Source organism: Antechinus flavipes, chromosome 1, assembly GCF_016432865.1.
Source record: "Antechinus flavipes isolate AdamAnt ecotype Samford, QLD, Australia chromosome 1, AdamAnt_v2, whole genome shotgun sequence".
In the NCBI taxonomy this organism is placed as follows: Eukaryota; Metazoa; Chordata; class Mammalia; order Dasyuromorphia; family Dasyuridae; genus Antechinus; species Antechinus flavipes.
Window position 1 is genome coordinate 382,793,564 of NC_067398.1, and position 10,533 is coordinate 382,804,096.

Here is a 10,533-nt window from a genome sequence, read left to right on the forward strand (position 1 = left end):
TAACACCTGCATAATGTTAGGCTAATTGCATACTCAGCTTTTGTTTTTTGCTTGCAAACCTTAATTAGCTAAAACCCTATATAAGCTCTGTGCCTCAGTTTCTCTGGTACCCATATGCTTTAGAAACGGTCCCATTCGGGCTAGTTGGCTTATTAAACTCTCCACGTTAAAATTAAATCAGTTTTTACTTGCTTCAGTCTCCTTGGCACAACAAAATAAAGACCTCTGATCCGTTCTGAAAAATCATAGGCATCCAGACCAAATCTAGGGCTTTTTTTTTTTTACACTTTTAAAAAAATGGTGTTTTGTTTTATATTTCCCAATCACATTAAATAAAATTTAAACTAACTTTGATTACAAATTCTTTTCTTTCCTTTTCTCCTCTCCCTTGAGAAGGCTGCCAGTAAGAAAGCAATTATACATATTGTTTAGTCTTTTTCAGTCGTGTCAATTCTCGTTTAGGGTTTTCTTGACAAAAATTACTGGAATCATTTATTATTTCCTTTTCCAATTCATTTTTCAGATGAAACGGAGGTAAATAAGACTAAGCAGCTTGTCTATGGTTGATGTGGTTAGTGGCAGTGAAGAAAGTTGTGGGAATCCTGTTTGGTGGAAGACACAGGTCCAACATGAAAGAATTCACCAACCCAAAAAAGTCTGATTTGCAAGAGGGAAGTTTATTGTTGCCTGAGAAGCCAGCTTTGCTAGGAAGACTGACTCCTCAGTTGCAAGAGGTCCTGGCAGAGAAATAACAAAAGGTTATCACTGAGAAGGTCTCTCCACAGTGGGTAGGAGTCCTGGTAGACAGCTGTCCCTAGAGGAGAGGTCCCTTGGCAAAGCATACTACTTTGGATTTGTGCAAAGATATGAATTTAAAATTGTCTTTTTATAAGAAAGAGGTTTCATTTCTGGGTTCAATTGAATGAGATTCCTCCAATGTTGTCACTGCTCCCAGGCCTAGATTTTCAGTTGAATATTACCATTTAAGTTATATCAAGTCCAGCTCTCCAGCTGAATGAGACCATTTAAGTTTGAACTAAGTAGAGAGTGGTTCTGGGCTAATCTTAATGAAACCACTTAACTGCCCTGAAGGGTGGGTCTCTGTCAGAGGAAAGTTTCAGAGTTCACACCAAAAGTCAAGGAGGACAGTTTCAGGGTTCACCCCTTCATGATCACACAGCTAGTAAATGTCTAAGATCATATTAGAATCAAGATCCTCTAGGCTGAGCGAATATAATAAAGATGACAATACTCCCTAAACTAATCTATTTATTTAGTGCTATACCAATCAGACTTCCAAGAAAATATTTTAATGATCTAGAAAAAATAACAACAAAATTCATATGGAATAATAAAAAGTCGAGAATATCGAGGGAATTAATGAAAAAAAAAATCAAATGAAGGTGGCCTAGCTGTACCTGATCTAAAATTATATTATAAAGCAGCAGTCACCAAAACCATTTGGTATTGGCTAAGAAATAGATTAGTTGATCAGTGGAAAAGGTTAGGTTCATAAGACAGAATAGTCAACTATAGCAATCTAGTGTTTGACAAACCCAAAGATCCTAACTTTTGGGATAAGAGTTCATTATTTGATAAAAACTGATGGGATAACTAGAAATTAGTATGGCAGAAATTAGGCATGGACCCATACTTAACACCATATACCAAGATAAGATCAAAATGGGTCCATGACCTAGGCATAAAGAACGAGATTATAAATAAATTAGAGGAACATAAGATAATTTATCTCTCAGACTTGTGAAGGAGAAAGAAATTTGTGACCAAAGATCAACTAGAGACCATTACTGATCACAAAATAGAAAATTTTGATTACATCAAATTAAAAAGCCTTTGTACAAACAAAACTAATGCAAACAAGATTAGAAGGGAAGCAACAAACTGGGAAAACATCTTCACAGTTAAAGGTTCTGATAAAGGCCTCATTTCCAAAATATATAGAGAACTGACTCAAATTTATAAGAAATCAAGCCATTCTCCAATTGATAAATGGTCAAAGGATATGAACAGACAATTTTCAGAGGATGAAATTGAAACTATTACCACGCATATGAAAGAGTGTTCCAAATCATTATTGATCAGAGAAATGCAATTTAAGACAACTCTGAGACACCACTACACACCTGTCAGATTGGCTAAGATGACCGGAAAAAATTATGATGAATGTTGGAGGGGATGTGGGGAAACTGGGACACTGATGCATTGTTTGTGGAGTTGTGAACGAATCCAACCATTCTGGAGAGCAATCTGGAATTATGCCCAAAAAGTTATCAAACTGTGCATACCCTTTGATCCAGCAGTGTTACTTCTGGGCTTATATCCCAAAGAAATACTAAAGAAGGGAAAGGAACCTGTATGTGCCAAAATGTTTGTAGCAGCCCTGTTTGTAGTGCCTAGAAGCTGGAAAATGAATGGATGCCCATCAATTGGAGAATGGCTGGGTAAATTGTGGTATATGAATGTTATGGAATATTATTGTTCTGTAAGAAATGACCAGCAGGATGAATACAGAGAGGCTTGGAGAGATTTACATGAACTGATGCTGAGTGAAATGAGCAGAACCAGGAGATCATTATACACTTCAACAACAACACTGTATGAGGATGTATTCTGATGGAAGTGGATTTCTTTGACAGAGAGACCTAACTCAGTTTCAATTGATAAATGATGGACAGAAGCAGCTACATCCAAAGAAAGAACACTGGGAAATGAATGTAAACTATTTGCATTTTTGTTTTTCTTCCCGGGTTATTTTTACCTTCTGAATCCAACTCTCCCTGTGCAACAAGAGAACTGTAAACATATATTGTATCTAGGATATATAGGACTGCTTGCCATCTAGGGGAGGGGGTGAAGGGAGGGAGGGGAAAAATCAGAACAGAAGCGAGTGCAAGGGATAATGTTGTAAAAAAATTACCCTGGCATGGGTTCTGTCAATAAAAAGTTATTATTTTTTAAAAAAAAAAGAAGAATCAAGATCCTCTTGACTCCAGGACAAGGGTTCAGTCCACTGCACCACTTAGCTACCCCCATTATTACATGTTGCCATACAAAATATTTCTAATATTATGTTGCAAAAAAATGGACAAAGAAAGGGAAGGAAGAAAGGGAGGAAAGGAAGGGAAGAAAGAAGAGAGGGAGGGAAGAAGGAAGGAGGAAAAGAAGGTAGGGAAGAAAAGGAGAGAGAGAAAGTAGAGGAAAGGGAGGAGGGAAAAAGGGAGGGAAGAGAGTAGTTAAAATTAGAAATGAGAAACTGGGGAAATGCTTGCATCAAGCTTCTTCGATGAGGTAGTTATATCTAAGATTACTAAGGAAATTATTTGAATTTATAAGAGTAACAGTCATTTGTCAATAGATAAATCATTGATGGATTTGAACAGGTACTTTCTAAAGGAAGTTTTCAGCAACTATATGAAAAAATGTTCTAAAGCACTAACAAAGAAATGCAAATTAAAGCAACTTTGAGGTTCCCCTTCATACCTACTAGATTGGCAAAGATGACAAGAAAGGAAAATGACATTTTGAAAGGGATTGCTGGAAAAACAGCTACACTAGCATATTGGTGGGACATCTACGTGGCACAATGGACAAAGATCTGGGCTTGGAATCCAAAAGCTCCATTTTCATGAGTTCACCTTTGGCCTTAGGTTCTGTGTGACTTTGAGTAAGTAACTTTACCTTGTTTGCTTCAGTTTCCTCATCTGTAAAATGAGCTGGAGAAGAAAATAGCCAATCATTATAGTTTTCTTTGCCAAGAAACTCTCAAATGGGGTCTCTAAAAAGTGGATACAACTGAAATGATTCAAGAACAAAGCATACTATTAGTGAAATTATAAATTGGTCCATCCACTCTGGAAAATAATTTGAAACCATCAATATATGTTTGGAATATATTCCCAAAGAGATCAAAAGAAGAAGAATCAATGTGTATAAAAATATAACAGTTCTTTTCAAGGTAGCTGAAAACTGGAAACTAAGGAGCTGTCTTAATGGGGAATGGCTAAACAAATTATAGTATATGAATGTATATAAATCTGGTAATATGAATATAATGTAATGTTGTGCCTTAAAAAAAAGATAAAATGGACAGTTTCAGAGGAAATTGAGGAGATTCCTATAAACTAAGAATGAAATTAACAGAATCAGAACAATTTATACCAGGACAACAACATTATAGGGAAAAAAAAACAAGTTGAAAGTCTTTAAAACTCTGATAAAGGCAATCTTAAACCAGGAATCCAAAAGAATGAAGATGAAACATATCCACTCACCTTTTGACAAAAAGATGACCTTGAAATACAGAAAGGCATATTTTCAGACACGGTCAAGGTGGGAACTTGTTTTGTTGGACTATGTGTAGTTGCAATGAAGATTTTCTTTTTTCATTTTTTTTGGTTTGAGGGGGCAGTGGAAAGAATAGATTATAAAGATTTTAAATGCATTAAATATGTCACATAGGATAAAAAAGAATAGAATTACTCTTTTAAAACTATTTTAACTATTAATTTTTTAAACTATTATTAAAATAGTTACCAATTTGTTTTTATAAGTATATGCACAGACCCTGACCCATGAAGTTTCATTCTACGAAGTGAATCAATTCTTAATGAGGATCCTAAATTCTTTATCACTTAAAGGCCTAGCATAGTACTTTGCCCATAAGAATTACTAATTAGATGTTTATTAGATTGGAATCAAAGACAAAACTGATCTTAGTCTGATATTTTGAGAGTCAAAGTTAGTTAAATGTCTATTGGAAGGCAAAGCTTTCAACAGAAATCTATGGCATACAGCATTTAGGTTCTTATATGTAGAAGATTTATAGAATATCTGCTCTCCATTTTATAACCAAGTAACAAATCCAAACATAAGCAGAATTAAAATGTTTGCCACACCATAACTCTAAGTGGGTAAAGCCTTTTTTAGAGAATAAATGACAGCAGAACACCCTGATGGTGATTACCCATTACATGATTGAAAAAAATCTGCTCAGAAAGTAGTTCTGAATATTTAGGTAAAGATCACAAACCAATTATAACCTACAGGATGGATTATTTGCATGTGGAAGGTTCAAAGATAGAGTGAAAAAAGTACTACATTTTGCATAAACTTGATTCAAAGCCTAGTTCTGCTATTTATTAACTATACCACTTTGGGCAAGTCACACTTTGTCTATCTTGGAAAGGAAGCTGGATAAAAGGATCTGTAAGATCTTTTTCCAGTTCTGACATTCCGTGAGCATGCATATATTCAGTCCTTGGTGCAGGAAAAAATATTCTGCCTGTATAATCACATAGATAGGCAAATTTCACATTTATTTAGTATCTGCTATCCACAGAATATTGTGTTTGGCACTGGAATTCAATCAATCAGCAAACTCTTATTAAAGGCCTACTATGTGGCAGATGCCAACACTAAGAGGATGCAAAAAAGAAGCAAAGGACAGACCCTGCCTTCAAAGAGCTCACAATCTAATTGGGGGGTGGGGGTGGATTCTCAAACAAATATGTGTTAACAAGCTACATACAAGACAAATAGCAAGTAATTAAAAGAGGGAAAAGACTAGAATTAAGAGAGATTGGATAGGATTATCTGTAAAATTTGTAATTTTCGTTAGGAGCAGAGGTAGCAGAGATGAGGAGGGAGAGCATTCCAGGTATGGTGGATAGCTAGAAAACATGCTCAGAGCTAAGAGAGAAATGTCTTGTTTGAGAACTAGCCAGGAGGCCAGTGTCACTTAATCAAAGAATGTACAGTAGGGAGTAAGTGTAAGAAGAATGAAAAAAATAGGAGAGCTGCTGAACAAAGATGGAAAAAATCATGGCAACAGTTCTGATTGGGTCCCTACACATTTATGCTATATAACATCAACTGGGTCTTCACTGCTACTAAGGAATCTCTCTATATCAACTCACTGTGTATGTGTATGCACATTTATATGTGTGTTTATATATACATGTATGTAGATAATCATAAATAGAATAAATGTACAAAGAATATGTTCAAATAAATACAAATGTGCTGGGAAGGGAGACCAACAGCAGTTAGGGGTTTTCAAGAAAATCTTCAGATAGAAAGTGGTGCTTGAATTGTGTCTTGAAGGGAGAGATTCTTATTCTAGGAATGGAGGTATTCAATACAAAGATGCAAATACTGGAGATGAAGCACTATGTGGGAGGAATAGAGAGATTGCCGGTTTAGTTGTATTGTGTATGCACAGGGGAGTAATATATAAGACCAGAAAAGCAGATTGAGGTTAAATTGTGAAGGATTTTAAGTGCCAAGCAGAGAAGTTTATAAGGTCATTGGACTTAACTGAGTAGAAATCTGCAATTAAAGAAAATCACTGGCAGCTATGAGAAAGATTTTTTAAAATAGGGTGGAGACTTTAAGTAGCACCAATTTAGTTTAATTTGTAATATAAACATTTTTTCCATCATTTTCTTATGTCTAGATAATCTGCAAAAAAAAAAAAATAATCCCTGATTTGAATGTTTTCAGATTACTGAGCTGTTAATGCTGACACTGAAAATTTAACAATTGACTCTTAACAACCTGCTTGCAGCAAATCCCAGCTTCTAAGTTTCCTTCCAGCTCTAAAATCTATGAATTTTATCTAGACTGTTTTTGCTATACAAATGAATGTAGAAAAGATGTCTTCCATATCTCCCATGGGGTCACATTTAATATAATGTATCAACATAATTATATAATATTCATAGATGAATTTGCATTATCTCTCACCCAAGAGAAGACATTATTGCATCATTTAATTCAATTTAATGAATTCAACTAGCATTTACAAATTGCCTTTTATATGCAAGGCATCATGGTAGGTAGTATTGATACAAAGGCAAAATTGAAATATGCCCTGCCCTTGATACAATTCGATAAGTATTTTTTTCAGCATCTACTGTGTATAATCAAAATCAATCAACATTTTATTAAGTGTTTACTATGTGCCAAGCACTGTGTTAATTGCTAGAAATACAAAGGGTAAGCAAAAACAGCCTCACCCTCAAGGAGCTTATATTAGAATGAGAACAAACCACATATACATCTGTACATACAAAATAAATACTAAAGAGATGGAAGATTATCCTGGAGATGATGTGGAGACTTAGAAATGCCAATGGGTAAGGTCGTGATTAAATTGACTCATAAAGGAAGCCACCAAATTAGAGGTTGGGAGAGAAAGCATTATAGGTATGGGAAATGAGATGGGAAATGGAATATCATGTTTGAAGAATTAGGAACATGCTTGTATGGTTGGATGGTAAAGTTTTTGGAGAGGAGAAAAAAGTAAGATTAGAAAAGTTGGAAGGGAGAAAGGCTGTGAAGAATTTTAAATGTCAGAAAGTGTGTAAACAGCTTATGTTATACTTTGCTACAAAGATAGTGCTATATAATGAAAAAAAAAAAGCATTAACTTTGAAACTAGCGGAAGCTTGGGTTCAAATCCTGCCTTTATTATTGATTTTGTGACCTTGCACAAGTCACTTAATCTTAAAAATAAAACCCCAACTAGTTAACAATAACTTCTACAAGGCATTTCCCTCCAATATTTGTGATCACAGTCTTCCTCCACATAACGAGTTCAGAGGTAACTAAGTTCCTCCATCGCACTGGTATCACCAAGTTCACTTCCAAATTCAGCAAAGGGAATTCAAGTTTGAGTCATCATTGATCTGATTCCATAGACTGCTCCAGGCTTGGAGGCCAAAGTATGGATTCCACTCCCAGATGTTCTGGTAAATTGCTCTCCTTTTTTAAAAATCCAAGTCATATTCATTTCCATCCTCCTTCACTTAAATAACTAACAGACAAAAAACAGAAACCATATTCCCAGGTCACATCACTGACCTGAGACTGGAGCAGAGCAAGACTTATTCCCCGATATCACCGTCTCTCCCATCCAATCTTTGACCAGGCAGGAAAGAGTCTAGGCCCTACTTAACCTTTCTGAGCTTCATCTTTATCTAAAATGAGGATGCTACTTATGAAATACTAAGGAACTAGAAAAATACAAACTTATTTATTAGTGTGGGACCAATGGGTGCCCTAGAAAGGTTGATTTACCCCATAGTAGGGATTGGCAATGTTTGGAAAGCAGCTCACAGACCTGGCTAAACTCAACATCAGTAACCATTTCAACTTGGCCTTTCTAGTGCAACTGGGAGCAAAAATCCATTTAAAGGATGAATGAAGTGGGTACAGTTGACAGGCTTGAACTGCAAATATCAGAGGTGAATCAATTCCATTGCTCATTCCCCTATGTGGAGAAGATGAAACACAAACTACCTTATCTTGCCAGGAGCTGAAAATGTAAATAGCAACTGGGCATCTGGGTAGAGAATATATCTTGACGTCGGAAGTGCACTCATTTCTCTTCAAGAAGTCCACAAAGATATAAGTAAACAGCCATGGTCTTCTTAAAACAAGAGATGGATAAAGCAATCCTTTACCCAGAGGAAAACCAAGGGTTAGTTTGTTTTATTTTCTCAATAGATCAAATGATTATGATTAATAATATCTTGGTAGATATGTGCCTGCATTTATATCAGATATATGTAAAGAAGAAATGCAAAGAATTCTTACATAATCATTTCCCTTGATTTGTTGATTTAATTTTAAAAATAGGATATCAAAATCATTTCTCAATTTAAAAAATTGTCACCTATTCACTTTAGAAATTGTGCGCTCTCTCTCTTATTCAGAGCTATACTTTTCCAGGTTTAAGAGCCACTTTTTCCTTTGCAAAATATTTAATTTTTAAAAAAAGTTTAATTGATGTATTTCATTTCACATTACAAATCCTTACAGATTCCTTTCAGTTTGTGAGTCGTCCCTTATATAACACAAAGGGATAGTTCAGTTTCCTAGCCATGGTCAAATAGCTAGCTTTGCAAAATATTTAATTTTTAAAAAAAGTTTAATTGATGTATTTCATTTCACATTACAAATCCTTACAGATTCCTTTCAGTTTGTGAGTCGTCCCTTATATAACACAAAGGGATAGTTCAGTTTCCTAGCTAGGGTCAAATAATTCAATAGGTTTTTCATAAATTAATCATCAGAATTGCACTAAAGCACAGATCAAACTACTTAAAGGGCTCACAATGGACTAATTTTGAGAAGGGAGACTTAAACAATTTAGTAAATTTAGTTCTATTCTGAAACTTCTGAGAACTTCAATTTGTATTTTCTATTTGCTGTTTCTATCCTTATCTAAATCCTGTACCTGATATAAGAATCTTTTAAAAATTTATGAGGGTCAAACTATAAAATAAGTTCTTCTGCCTTTTAAAATATTAGATGCTTTTTACATAGGATAACAACTTCACTTTCTTTAATATGTAAGATCTTTAATCTAAGTTGGAAAATTTCTTATTGAAACATGTTTAAAGCCTGAATTTCCATGACACACTTGGAAGCCAATCATGTACATATGCATATGTATATAGTGCTTTTTTTTCCTGACAAGTATTAACTTAATTTTTTAAGACATTTATTTTTAAAAATTATCTTCCTTCCTCTAGTCTCTCCCTTGCCCAGTGAGAAGGTAAACATTACACTCATTTGTATTTAGTATTTAGAGAAAACAGTTTTATCCTATTGCTTTACTCAAAATTTACTGTTCCATTTAATTAGAAAACTTTCACATTATTTCTATCTTATTACTTTGTCTAATCATTTCTCCCTTAGAAGGATACCATCCCTATATTTTAATGTGACCAAAAGTACAGGCTAAAATTGTAAGATATTCATACTTGCATTCTATTATAGTACCCCGAGATGTTCCAAGATCAATCTATTATTTAATAAATTTGGTATTGTATTTTAAAAATTTCTTGATTATAGAAATTTGCTATAAAAAGAAAAATAGGGACGTAGCTATATCACAACAGCAAGGAAAAACTTCCTTAGCTCTGTATGATTCCAAGCATGAGTCATATCTGACAGTCAATCATTTAGTCACAGAATGTTAAAAACAAGATTCAGAATTAACCAGGTGGAAAAATGTCTCCTGGGGCCTACAAGCAGAGAGACCCTGTTACCATAACAACACAGCAGCTAGTTCCCACCTCTGGAGCAGGTCAGCAGCCAAATTCCCCCACCTAGGGGAGGCTACCAGGGATCTTCCATTCCCCCTGTACAAGCCAGAAGGAAAGCCTATCCTCCAGAGAAAGCAAATAGCTAAGCCCTGAAACCAAGTGAAAGCCAGCAATAAGACCCAGAACTCCAGCACAAACATTTGGGACACTATACTACAAGAGCCCAATTTTCACATAAAAACAAATTTTCATGCAAAATAAATATAATAAATAAGAGTTTGACCATGTTACTAGGGTGATAGGGAGGTTCAAGGTATAAACTTAAAAGAGGACAATAGTGTCAAAATGGCTATGTATAAAGCCTCAAAGAAAAATTTTATTTTTTCCTTGTCCCAAAAAGAATTACCAGTAAAGTTTTAAAATGCATTTTAAAAAGCAAATTATGTAAGTAGTAAAA